The sequence below is a fragment of the Cygnus olor genome, chromosome 8, assembly GCF_009769625.2.
Source record: "Cygnus olor isolate bCygOlo1 chromosome 8, bCygOlo1.pri.v2, whole genome shotgun sequence".
NCBI lineage: Eukaryota > Metazoa > Chordata > Aves > Anseriformes > Anatidae > Cygnus > Cygnus olor.
In genome coordinates, this window is record NC_049176.1 from 9,961,174 (window position 1) to 9,974,894 (window position 13,721).

General features: G+C 53.2%; 1 long non-coding RNA gene across 1 annotated transcript; it reads right to left on the reverse strand.

Annotated features, from left to right (window-relative positions):
- Positions 1 to 3,803: 3,803 nt before the first annotated feature.
- LOC121074012 lies at positions 3,804 to 7,789 on the reverse strand. Its single transcript, XR_005822054.1, has 2 exons — positions 5,673 to 7,789; positions 3,804 to 4,877 (listed from the first exon to the last, which is right to left on the reverse strand). It is a non-coding gene; the product is annotated as an uncharacterized LOC121074012 (long non-coding RNA).
- Positions 7,790 to 13,721: the final 5,932 nt, after the last annotated feature.

The following is a 13,721-nucleotide window of genomic DNA, read 5'->3' on the forward strand; positions in this document are numbered from 1 at the left end:
TTGTCATTAGCTTTGGAATAACGTTGGACTACGGGGCTGAGATCTCTGCACCAGGTCTGCCTCTTGCAGCGCTTCCCCCAGTGGCTGGGACGAGGCTGATTTCGCTGCGGCGTGGGAGCTGGGAACGCAGATCCTGGGGCAAGGGCTTATTTTTGTATGGGAAATGCCCTCCATTTCCCTGAGACAGCCTGGGTGTGAATCCTGGGGCAGCTTCCGATGCAAGGAGCACATCCCACAGGGGGAGAAATGGCTCTGCTGGTTCCTGTTCCCTTGGCCAGGTGTCACCTGTGTCTCCAAACCCCATAATTCCCGTCTCTGTATCATCTGCTATCCCTGTGTCTCTACACATCACAAGCCCCGTGTGAATTTGGGCAGTGAGGAAGACGTTGTTTTGCCAGTCACTGTGATAGTAAAATGATGCTGGCAAGGCTGGTTTGTTTTCTCCTTGAGGTGGCTGGAGATGCTCTACAGGAGCTGATCGAGTTGTACAGAGAGCAATCCAAGCTATCAGCACCTTTTGAGACACATGTTGTAGGACAGTTGCTCCGTGGAGGAGTCACTTTCTACCCACAGAGGGGATCCCGAATCAATACTCACGAGTTCAACACCTAATTATCCAGCAACAAGCTTAATGAGCCTCTCCAAGCTCCTTTTGCCACACACAAAGTGCACACATCCATTTTCCCTATGTAGTGCTTGACGTCTCAGAGGGAAGGGCTGTGTATTCCCCCAGCACCTGGCTCCATTGGGCTCCCCAGGGTACCCCAAAAACCCGCTTGAAGTCCATAGCATGGGAAGGGCCCCGCCACAGAGGAGAGCTCCCCACTGACATTTGCCCACTGAGCTCACGAGGCTCAAGCAACAGAAATGTTGGTTCTAGCAGGACCATGAGAAATCATTTCTCTGCGCTATTTACAGCAGCCAAGGACATTTTTTCCTTTCGGAAACACCACAAGGAGGATGTTTCTCATGGCCATGGAGAAAGGGGGGGACCGCCTGGGGGAATAGCACGGGTTGGGGTGCACGAGCTCGGGGCAGCACCGCAGGACATCAAAGCGAGCCGGGGATGCCAAAAGTGGTGTTTGGCTGCTCCCATGTCAGAGAGCAGGGCTGCTGACGCCAGCACAGGCTCTGGTACGTGGGATGGCGTCCATGGGCTGCAGGGACGTCTGGTGAGCAGAGCCATCACAAGATGGCTCCTCTGTGTGTGTGTGGACCAGGGGCGTTTCCAGATCCAAGGATGCTGGGCCCAGGGCAGACACGGTGGCTTCCCCATCCCACAAAGTGACCAATGAGCCCCATGTGCTCCGTGCCCTGCTGATGGAGCCAGGCAAACTTACCTGTTTGCAATGCTTGGGAAGGGCCGCAGTGGATTTGGCCAGCTGACAGGGAGAGGAGGGTATATACCTGCACAGATAGGAAAAAAAAAACGTTCAAGCAAAGAGCAGCACAGGTGGAAAGCAGAAGAAATGCACAACATTCCAGTCCCTGTAAAATCCAGGTGGATTATATCATTAATGCAATTCATTCTCCAGCAGGTAAGCCAGCATCTTCTCATGGAGTCCCCAGTGCCATTTTCACTACAGTTTCCCACTCCTGCTGCCCCCTTCCAGGCATGTAGGGGCACAGCCCCATTTCCCATCTCCATCTCCATCCCCATCTCCACCCCTATCCCCTTCCCCATCTCCTCTCTGAAGAGCTGTGGCTTGCCCTCTCTCCTCCCAGCTTTCCCACAGCAATTCCTACCACCCCGTCCAGCCTTTAGTGAGGCAGATGTGGCTCCAGTGCCAACCTTTGGGTTCCCCAGGTCCACGTGTGGGCAGCACACCATGACAGTACATCAAATCCTCCCTCTCCTTGCCCTCTCCCTCCTCACCTGGTGTTCTGCACTACCCCGGCACAGCCCCACACCAGTCCCAGTGCTCTCCAACCATTTATAGGACCACGAAGCATCACCACCATCTCCGAGCCCCCGTTCCCCCGCTGCCTACACGCCACCTCCCGCGAGCCTCCAGGAAACATCCCACAGAGAGCAAAGACCGATGTCAAAGAGCAGAAGGATTTCGGCTTTGGCTGGGCTCTGGCAGGTCCCCAAAGCTGGGAAGGAGAAAAGTGTTATGAAAACACTCATAAGGCGGCAGTGAGAAATGAGACGTAGGTCACTTGAACTCTGGCCCTGAGGAAAGGGGTCAAGCCCACAGAGTAAAGCACAGCTGGATGGGAAGAAGCCAGCAGAGTTTTGGAGGAGAAACGGCTTGATTTGTTAATTTGCTGACATTCCCTAGGCTGGGCTTTTCCTCCACTTGTGGCTACAGGTCCAGCCCCATGTGTGCACAGCGGGATGCAAACATCAGTGATGGGGTCCGGCCCACGCGATTGGGACCATAGGGCTGGTATAAGCAAGCTGTAGTGTGACGTGATTCCCTTTTTAATACACATTTGGGGGATTGCATGGTGCTTAAGTCTCAAATTCATATTAACGCTGATATTAAAAAGGTGATTTGCATGATTAAGTTACTTGCAGTACAGTGCTGACAGCGATTTTCCTTCCTTCTCACTTGCATGCATTTACCAGTAAATATAATAAATACCAGTTCATAATAAATACCAGTTCAGGCACCTCCACTGCTGCCCTCTGCCAGGCAGCTTGTTCACAGATGCCAAACTTCCAAAGCACTTGATTTTTGAGAGCATTGTCTCAAAAGGACTTTGTCTCCCAAGAGCAACTCCCTTTTGAAAAGAGCCTCCTAAGTCACTCGGGGCACTTGCAATAGTTTTCGCTTGTATATTATATTTTTTAAAGCGCTGCTACTCAGTGACCCGAAAATAGTCTGGTGGAGAAGTGGAGAATACACCACCATGTGTTTTCTGCCTGTAGGGAAGAGCAGGTAAGACGTGAAGAGCACAGAGCAGGACTGGTACCCTGGTCTCCAGCCAGACATGTGGTGGAGACCCTACAAAGATGGCATCTCCTCGCTGCATCCCCTGGGAGGATGCTCCACCAGGGGCCGTGGAAAGCTGATAGGGAAATTTACACCCCTCTGCTTCCAGCTTCAGCTCAAGCAACCTTGCAAGAGCCCCCTTCAAGGAGATTTATAGCCCAGCCCCGCAGCCCCATGCAGTTCAGAGTTTACATAAACGCTGGGCGAAGCCCACTGCTGACATTTCACACCATCAAGGGCTGTAACGGGTGCAGAAATGGCCAAATAGTAGTTCTTTGTGTCCTGGAGGGAAGGGGCTTGAAATCTCCACCTGCCCAGCCCCTGGCCTCAGACAAACACCACAATATGGGGCTGCTCCAGCTGGTGATGGGGCCAATCCATTTTCCAGTGGGGAGATCTCCCTGGCAGGCTGTGCAGAGGCTCCTTAGCTCCAGCTCAATTCCCAGTGCCTGCAGAAGGAGCTGGCAGCCCCCGAGCACCAGACACTGCAGGACATGAGATGCTCTTGGATGATGGAGGGTCAGAGGGTTGGAAGAGAAACACAGCTTCACCTGTGCTTCAGGAGATAAAAATAAATAAATAAATAAAATTCTTCATTGTGTGAAAAAGCAAAGTGTGAGAAGTGAGGAGACTCCAAAAACTAGGGGATCCTTGGTGAAGCTGCTCAAGGAGAAGGTAACAGAGCCAGAGGGGTTGCAAATCCCCTTCAGATGCCTGCTGCAGCTCCCTGGGCTCATTCCCTGCATCTAGCCACCTCTACCATCACAGACTGCTCTAGCACAGGGCCAGAGATGTGGATTCATTCACAACCTGAGATTCTAAAATATGGCACAGAAAGAGTCTTTTTTTCATCTTCTTTTCTCTTACTCAGGAAAACAAACAAACTTTTCTTGTTACTTAGCCATAATGACACACAGTATTTGATTTCATATCTCATTGTGGGTTTTCGGAGCTGCCCAGCTCTCACAGTTCCCCACATCTCCATCCCTACCCTGGGAAGATTACCTCTGGGCAGTGGAAGCAGCAGAAGCCATGGCACCATCCAGCAGCAGCCCTCTCCTTTCTGCAGCAGCAATGATGCCACCCCAAATCCCCAGCCTGCAACCACGCAGCCCCTCCAGCCTCTGTATCACCTTGCCTGGAAGCTCAAGGCAGAGCCAGAAGCCATAGCCCTGTTTATGTCTGGTTGTACAAAAGTGATAAATGGCTGCTCCGAAAGCATCTCGGCTGTGCTGCTCCTCGTGTGCTCCTCGTCTGCGTTTTAATGTTTGGGAATGGTTAAGGAGCTGTCTTGACTCGTTTAACTCCATCGCCGCAGATATTTCGCTGAGCTGACGTGGGATTTATGTCTCAATCATGTGATAATCTTTGGTAAGCATCGCGGTTTTGGGGAGATTTATGTCCAATCAGCGATCCAAGAGGGGTTTACATGGCCCGCCAGAGGTAGGGTTACAGGAGGAGACACCGAGAGCACGGGATCTTACTGCTCCAGGGCAAGTCCTCGGGGACACCACGTCCTGGAGCCTGCCGACACGCTGCCCTGCCAATGGTTTTCATTAATAACACCAAACACGAGGTCTGAGGGAGCTGCCTGGTGGTGGAAAGCATTTTGTAGTGGGTAGTCACTCCAGCTCTGGGATTGGTAAGGAAGAGAGATGGAAAACCCACCACGACCCAGCCCCAGGAGGGAGGCGATGGCTGTCACCTCGCTCTTGCTCTCTCTTCGGAGAGTCTTGTGGTGACTGCGCTGCTGCCACGTCGTCCTTTCGAGCATCCCCTCGATTTGAAAGATACCTGCAATGGAAATGAAATCCAGAAGAGCTTCATGCTTTAGGCAGGTACATCAGCATCTTCAACACCTACAGGTGTGGCCAAAACACAGCTGCGGCTCAAGGTACGTCACCTGGTCATCATACCATAACTCCTGGGCTGCTCCTGGAAGAAACAGAGAGAGGAGCTCAGTGACCTTTCCCTCTCCGCTCTTTCTCACTACCCAAGGCCATCATGTTCCCATTGCCCCAGCTGGTACCTCCAGGCAGCTGGAAAAGGATTGGAGAAAGACTTTTTATAAGGGCATGTAGTGATAGGAAAAAGGGTAGTGGTTTTAAACTAAAAGAGGGTAGATTTAAATTAGGTATTAGGAAGAAATACTTTACTGTGAGGGTGGTGAGGCTGCCTGGAGAAGACGTGGGTGCCCCATCCCTGGCAGTGCCCAGGGCCAGGCTGGATGGGGCCTTGGGCAACCTGGGCAGGTGGGAGGTGTCCCCGCCCATGGCAGGGGGCTGGAACTGGAACTGGGTGATTTTTAAGGTTTCTCCCAACCCAAATCATTTTGTGACTGCGGGTGCAGGTGAGGTGGAAGGACCTCACTGTGGGTTTGCAGACACAGGGCACCTGGGAAAAGAAAGACAGTGGGACATCAGCGTCAGGATGCCCAGAGCAGGGACAGAGCCCAGGAGGCAGCAGTGGGGCTCCAGGACACCCACTTCCACTAGATGGAGAAGGACCACGTCCCCCAGTCACATTCCTAACTGACCATTTCACAACTCTGCAATGCGAGTGCAAGACACAGCATTTGGGAACAGGCAGCATGACAAAGACCCACATTCAGTGTTGCCCGTGGCTTTCCAGAGCGGTCCCTGCACAGCAGAGCTCCTGCGCCTGGGCTGTGCCGGGGGACACTGCCTGGGAGACAAATTCTCCTCTGCAGCAAGTCCCAGAGATCCTCACCTCTGCTGGGACAGCCTCCTCTGCTGGTGTATGGGCACAAGAGGTTTGCCTGGAGTCGTAGCAGTTTCCCTGTCAGATGTTTCCTGCTAGAAATCAAACCAAAGAAACTCTTGAAAGTGTAAGGGGAAAGAGAAAAAAAATAATGTTCTCCTTTGTGCAGGAGAGCTGGCAAGAGCTGTGTTGACTTGTCAAAGCTCACTAAGCCTGTGAGAAGCTGGATTGCACCCCAGGACTTCAGCTCTGGGGCTCTGCTGCTCCTCTGGTCCCAATGCCCCACGTGCATTCCAAGGCAAATTTTCCTCAGGGCAAACTCGTTCCCTCTGGGTCTCAGCCTAGACGTAAATCATCAGTGAGACCCACGGGATTAAAACAACTGCATCAAAGCAATGGAGTTTGTGAGAAGCAGGTGCTGGGGGGGAGAAACGAGGCTCCAGAGCAGAGCACAGGAGCAAGCAGCACCCCCTGGGAGCAGCAGAGGGAAAAAGGGCAGCGGGAGGGCGAGCGCCTTGCTTGATGGCTGGGATTTGATCGCCTGCCCCAAGCAGGCTCTGTCATCAGGAGGATCCAATGCTCCCCAGGTCACTGAGCTGGCATGCCGTGCTCCAAAACGTTGCTCCTTCCCCATCATTTTCATCATTAATGTGGGAATTGCTGCTAATCACTTAACTTCCCTGTTACTCATCCGTAACGAGACGTGGCCAGCACGCCAGCATCTTCAAGCAGTGCTTGTTTAATGACTCGTACCTTGAAGGCATCCCAGGAAAAACAAGCATGAGCAGAGTCACTTGGTGTCAAAGAAACCATGGGTATTAGGATTTGCTGGAACAGTGACGTTTAAGTACATAAAAGTTTCAGAGGGGAGGGGGAGGTTTACATTGCAGATTTGTTTGTTCAGAGTATTTTTTGGCCAGGAAAAACAGTGAGAGGTTTTTTTTCTTTCTTTTTTTTTTTTTAAACAATTCCCTCCAATCCTTTTTTTGGAAGACTAGGCAAGGTGAACAACAGCAACAACAACAAAGGTGGTGAGAAGGCAGCTTTTCAGCCACACTGATACAAACTCCTCCCTTCCCAAAAATGACCGCTCATGACACGAGCCCCATGGCAGCAGCTGGGCGCAGGGACACAAGGGCTCATCCCAGGCACTCCCCCAGCCCCAAAGCCTTACAGATCACCCCTTGGTGCTCACCCCATCCCTCCCCAGCACTTATCTCCTCCTCTTCCTCCTTTTGGTTGCCCCAATGGGTCCGTGCTACCTGCTGGTAGTCGATGGGGGCCTGTAGAATTGGCAGATAGGCGAGCAGTCAGGACCTTCGAGGTCTGGGCTGGAGGCTATGCTGCAGTTCGGTTGCAGGTCTGCATGCAAACCACCCCCTGTGCAGCACAATGAGCATGGTGTGCCTGCAAACATGCTGCCCAGTGCTGCCTGCACCACCCAACAGCCTGTGCAGGATGGGAGCATGCAGGAGAGGAGCCATGCAAAACAGAGCAAGAACCTCATAAAAATCTAATCTCACCGCTGCTCTCTCGACTCACGTACCTACAGATGTAACTGAAGGAAATAACTGCGTGCATCAGCACAGCACAAGTAGACATCAGTTGCACACATGCAGCACATGTTTCCCAAACATTTTTGGACACCAAACATTTTCCCCAAACATTTTTGGAGCACCCTCCTGCTCCCGTTCTGCCCACGCTTCTCCCCGGTGGCTTCAAAAGCCAACGCATGCGACAAAATCAGCTTGAGCTTACAACACCTTCCCCAAAGGGAAAACAGCTGAATAAGGAGCCACCCTTGGGTGCACAGCCTCCCCGGGATGTGCAGGGGTATTCACATATGTGGGGACATGCATGCTCACCCCCCTGGGGGGGCTGGAGGTCGAGCGCTGCACGAAGGCGCTGCCCAGGCTCCTGTCCAGCGGAAGGAACGCGAGTGTCCTGGCACCATTAGTGGACTGGGATGTGTTTTTTTAATTAGGAAAATAACAACTTTGCTGACTTTTCTATTCTGGTCCTGTTCCATTCTCGGTAATGGCTCTCGTAACAAGCAGCATCCCAGCCTGGGCTGGAGTGCGAATGACGGCTGCTGGGAAATAATCTGTTTCGTAACAGTGGTTTCAGCCAGCAGAGCACATGAGAACATTTTTTCAGGAACATGGAGGATGCTATTTTTAAACTGTTCTCCCCCATATTTATGGTGCTTGGAGGGAAGATGGGCCAGCTCGAACACATTGCAGCAATGTGCGCTGTTTAACCCCCTCTGTGCCAGGCGGTGGGGCATGCAGAGGTCCCCATCAGCCGGCCGGGTGGTGGGATGCCCGTTGTAGGCTGGTTTCCCTGATGCTCATCCCTCTACACCTTAACAAGACCCAGCCCCAAGGCCCTCCAGGAGGGTCCTTCCCCTTGGATGAAGAGCAGACCCAATGAACTCCACCCTGCCTGCCTTGCCTCCTTTGGGATTACAAAGCCCCGCTCAGCATCGTGGCTTCCTGACCTCAGCACAGCACTGAACCCCTCAGGAACCAGACCTACCGAGGCTGGACCAGCTCCAACGCGAGGCTCCAGGCAGGTCCAAGAGCTCCCAGAGACATCTCGAGCCCAACAACACCAAGGCAGGAGGAGAGTTTCAGCGAACGGCCAGTTGAGATCACGATCCGCTGTGTCCAACACAAATACACCCTCACCAGTGACACAGCTAAGTGGAGTCACCCGGAGTTATGGTTTCCTTTCAGCAGACATTTCATCTTCAGGCTGTCACTTTTGCTTGGGTCATGATTAAAACAATAAACCCCAGAGAAGCCACCCCGCTCCCCGTCAACAGCTGCTTCTCCTCCACACTGCAAGCCATTCGTCATCGAGAAGAGGGAGGGGAAGCCAAAGACAGATTATTTATTATTATTACTATTATTATTAGAGCCTGCCATGCTTGGTAAGCAAGCTCTCCTTGGTGAAGCCCTATGTGGATCTGTGGTGCATTGTGTGCTGACCTCCAGGATCTTTACCAAGTCATTGCCCTGGGTGGATTTTTACCTCTGAAAACCTTCTTGAGCATTTGTGTTAGGTCAGTGAAACCCCACCACAACAAAAAATATCCCCGGTAAGTGCATCACCTCGACTCCCAACCTGGTCCTTCTCAACTTGACCCAGCAGCCTGATCTCCAGGGGCTCTGCTCCTCCTGCCATGTCTCAGCTCAGCCTGGGTGAGAACCTGTGCGGCTCTCATGGCCTTAAACGAGCTGGGAGATGGGGAAGGACCAGGACCCAGGTTGTCCTCTAAGCCTGTAATACCATTTTGTCCCTGTGTGTCATTATCTTGGAGGAGAAGAGTAAGATCCAGCCACCTGGACTGACCACAGGGCTTGTGGAGCAGTTGGAGGAGACACCTACAGCTGCCCATGGGAATGGTGCTGGAGCAAACAGCCTTTGTCCCACCAGGCTCCAGACATGAGGCATCCTGCTCGGACATCTCACTTGAGGCTCAGTGACATATGGCCATGGCAGGCACACAACAGCCTTCCTGGGAGTTTATTTTTCAAAGGCTTGACGTGCTCCACTTCAGCAAGGCTGGAAAAATCTATCGTGTCAGCACCCTAGCCGTGCCTGTGCATATTTGCATTTTCATCGTGGTATTTTTAGAGATTTCCACTCCTCGGCCCAATTTGGGATGAAGTCAAAAAATCAGAAATCTTGGACGCTACCACAGGAAAAGAAACTTCATTTTTCAGCCGGCTTTAGACACAGCCCTTGGACATGGCAATAAATCTGCTGCCAGCCTGGAGAGCTGCACCCTGCCTCCAGATAAGGGCCTGGCGTGGCCCAGGAGGGCTCTCCCCCCCCAGGGAGGGGCTCCCATCCCATCCCATGATGAATCCTGCCTACACCTATAGCTTGTCCATAGTACACACATGTTACCAGGCCCATCCCCAGTCCCTGGAGGGAAACCACAGCACTGCCAGCAATGCTATGGGGAGTCACCTCAAGAGCATAGGGTGACCGTTCCTGCCCAGGGACGGAGGAGAGCTCATCTCCTTCTCATGTGGCTGCTTTGTTTGGCCAAGGCACTGGAAAGAGTAACTCTAATCTAAAAAAAAAAAAAAAAAGTTGTTAAAAAAAAAAAAAGGATGAGATTATAAAATGCCAGTTGCCGTTTGTCATCCCTCAGCCCGCTGTTAACTCCCACTGTGCCTCTCCCTGCCATGACACAGGGACATCGATCTCCCTGGCCCTACTGAAGGCATTTGAGCTTCATCACCACAGCTGGATGTCTTGGGGTCCCAGCCCAGCATCGACCATGGGACCCCAGCATATGGTGGGAAGGCTGCAGGGGGGCACAGGGCAAGGTGTAACCTGTTACCACCTTTAAAGGGGAAAATCCCTTACTTTATAGCTTTATTTAAGAAAGAAAAAAGTATCAGCACCTGGATCTTAGATGGTGTGATGTCCTCACAGTGGGTACTGCACCTTGGGGTATCCTGGTCCCAGCAGCATCCCAGGAAACCCCAAGGGTGGGGAAGAGGACATGGGCACACCATAAGGTCCTTGCCCCTGGCTTTCTAAGGAAGCCCACCCAGGCTCCCAAGAGGGGACATTCCCCAGGGCACGATGCAATTTGGGACTGGCCAACAGCCCACCTCCTCCTGCAGCACCCCAGGTTCTGGGCTTCAGGCTCAGAGAGCAGATAGAAACCCACCCCAGAACAGGAGGGAGGACTTGCCCAGCTGCAGGGCCCTCCTTCAGCATCTCCCCGACTTGGATTCTCACTGGAAGGAAGCCTCAAATCAAGAGGTCTCATGTTCAGCTGCTGCTTTCAAACGTTCATCCTCAGGGGAAGGGCGATGGATGAGGTACTTGGGGTCCTGAGCAAAGGCCATGCTGAGCAGTGCAAAACCTCGCCAGCGGGTGGCAAGCAGGAGGTGACTTTCCTAGAGCAACAGAGCCCAAGTGAGTTAGGTGCCTACTCCCACAGGGTAAGAAAACACCATATGGGTGTAGTGTCAGAGCTCAACAGCGTCAGTAGGATGCAGCCATGGGCTTCCTCTGCTAAGCTTTTTGGCCAGGACAGTGGAAACCTGCATTTTCTGAGCAGGTTGGGGTGCTGAGGAGCCCCTGTTCCCCTCCTGCAGGCAGCCCCTACCCGGCCTGACCCCATCCCCACCCCGCTGCTGTTTCCTCAGCGAGGCTGGCCTCCACCTGCAGGGCCCCATATCTTGATGACGCTCTGACAGTCCCGGCCATGGGTCCTGTGGAGAAATCCAAGCCAAACTGGGAGCTGGAGCCCAGTGGGGTGGTTTCTCCTGGTTCATAGCTGAGCAGCAGCCGTGGGGGTGAGGAGCCCTGGCGCCGTGGTGGTGGACACCTGCCCAAAGGCTTCCTTGGCTGAGGCGAGCCGGCTGTGGACATCTGAGGCTCGTTTCAACTCCGTCCAAACCATTCCAGTCCCAAAAGCAACTTGGAAGCTGCACTATTTGCAATTCTCCTTCTTTTGACAGCCAGGAAATAGCAAGGAAGGGGTTGACGCTATTATTTCAGCCCCAGAGGGGTGAGCGATCGGCTTTGTAAGGAACGCAAGCATGGCTGGCTGCAGGTGACTATGGAGATGCCCACCTCCCCTTCGCAGCCCCCCCCCAGGCCTCTCCTGCCCTGGTTATCCTGACCCAGGGCTCAGGAGCACAGCAGGAGGCCGGCTCACGGTGCTCAGGATTCCCAGCTTTCAACCCCAAACAAATCCCTTAGAGGCCATCGAGGGAGGCCACCGAAACCCTCAGGCCCTGGAGCAGGGCCTCACCATTGCCTCCTGCTTGAGCCGGGGCCCTGCACTTCTCCAGGCACCGCAGCAACCTCGGCCCTCTCCAGATGAGGGAGCAGAGCAAAACCACAAAGCTCCAGGGGGCTGAGACCCCCCAGCATCTCCCCTCCAACAGCAGGGGCCTACACCCTGAAGCACAACTCACCAGCTGCACCCAGCTCTGTGCCCTTCCCCAGGGAAAAGCTCTATGCTACCACCTGCTCCTATTTTAATAGCCTCCTGCACTAACTAGCCCTCGTTAGCCTCTGAGCCTCTTCTGAGCACCTCCCTTGCTTGGCAGTGCAGCCTCCTCCCTGCTGAGCCCATCTCTTTTTTTCTCCTCATCCAGGCAGTGGGACCCGATGCATTTCCTCTCCTAATTTGCTGCTTCCCTTCCTTCTGCCCCTCCTTGCTGGTCACCCCCCACGCAGCACCCACCTAAGGGTGCTCAGCCCCAGCTCCCTTCTCCTCTCTGAAGGAGACCCCCCCCTGCACCCCTCCTGCTCCACTTTCAGCCCCGCGCACTGGCAGCCCCCAGCACAGAAGGCACCAGCTCCAAAACCACAGGGGCATCTCATCTCCTCCCAAAAAGCAGCTCTTTAGGGGAAGTCTTCATGGATGCTTCCCACCTTGTGCTCCATCTGAACACTGACAGAAGGATCCTGAGGTTTGGGTACAGGCCTGGAGGCACCAGCCATGTCCTCTGGCTTGCACAGTGCAGAGGGGTCCCCGTCTCTCCTGAGGTCTTGCATGGTGTCCCCATGCCCAGCCTGATGGGACGGGCGGCCCCGAGCCCCCCACAGCACCCCAGGGTGCTCCCCATGCCCAGCCCGCACTGCAGGACCCAGGGCACCAACATGTGACGCAGGTGGCAGCTTGCAGAAAGGATGGCGGAGGCTTTCCCCCCTTTTATTGAAAATGATCATTTCTATCCTAGTGCAAACACTGTACATTTTACATCACAAAGCTGGAGGTAATTTACAGGACATGTTTCCATCTGGGAATCCCTCCCATGGCGTCACGTCCCAAGCCCCAGCAGCCTCATCAATCATCCGTCCTCAAAAAATGCGCCTAGAGGGAATCAGGTCCCTATTTCTGGTTTGGGAAGGGTGATGTTGAGAAACCAGCACTTGTTCAGAGCAGGCAAATGTGCCTCAACCATTTTTTTCCCCAAACGTACCCAAACTTGGTGATAACCGGGAGCCTCCTAGGCGCTGTGGCTGCAAGTCTCCTAAAACCCCAGAGAACTCCACTCTTTCAGGATAAGGCCCTTCATTTGCCCACATATTTACAGGTTCAGTAAAACACAGGTTAAACAATACATGATGTTAACGTTTCACTTTGGCTTGATAGACAATGAGACGCTGCGTGTTGGCCATCAGCAAGAAACAACAAAACCCATCCCTTGATCCATCTGGGCTCTGTTCAGCAGCTCAATGCAAGTGAAGTGATACCGACACAGGTGCTCTGCTTTGCATCTTGATGAGGCAAGACCCCACCAAGCCTGGAGGTTCAAACGCTTACACAACCTTCCCGCGGGAGCAGCCCCACGCAAGTCAATGCAATTCCTCCCATGACCGGAGTGAGGAGTGTGACCAAGGGTTTGCTCAGGGATTTATGTGAGCTCCTTCATGTAAAGGTCATAGCATGGGGTCAGGGGGGGGATACCTCTGCCCAGAAGTGGGTACCAGGAGCTCTCCGAATTGTCCTCTTGGTAATTTCAGAAAGGGGCGCCCTTACACAGACATCCAAGAAAGCTGCTCAGGGTGATTTTTTTTTTCTACTGCAGAAAAGGTGAGCAAAGACAGGGGAAAGCCACAGGTCACCAAAATGCTGAAGGACCCAGCTGAAGCCTCTGAGGCAGACGCTTGGGCAGCCTCAGGACACCGCAGGGACTATGTTCAGGCTGCTGTCACTGCAGGGGCATTGGCGGATCCCAGCAGAAGGCAGCAAGGCAAGGAGAGGGGAGGGGATCAGGGCAAGGCACTGACAACCAGCTGAGTAACATTACATTGCACTTGGTCCTTTTTCTTTCTGATCTTGCAGGACATGTTCTCCAATCGCTGTCTCTGTGTAGGGACAGGAACCAGGAGTGTGTTTCCAAGTGAAAGCTGAGATTTCCAAGGTGATAACCTGGCTCTGGGAGCTAGAACCACATACTCATGGTAGAAATATTTTGGTTTAGAAGTGCTAGCTCCTCTGGACTATAGAAGAAAAGGGAAAAAAAAGCTCAAAACATAACATCAGGAAGTTCTTTGAATGCAGTG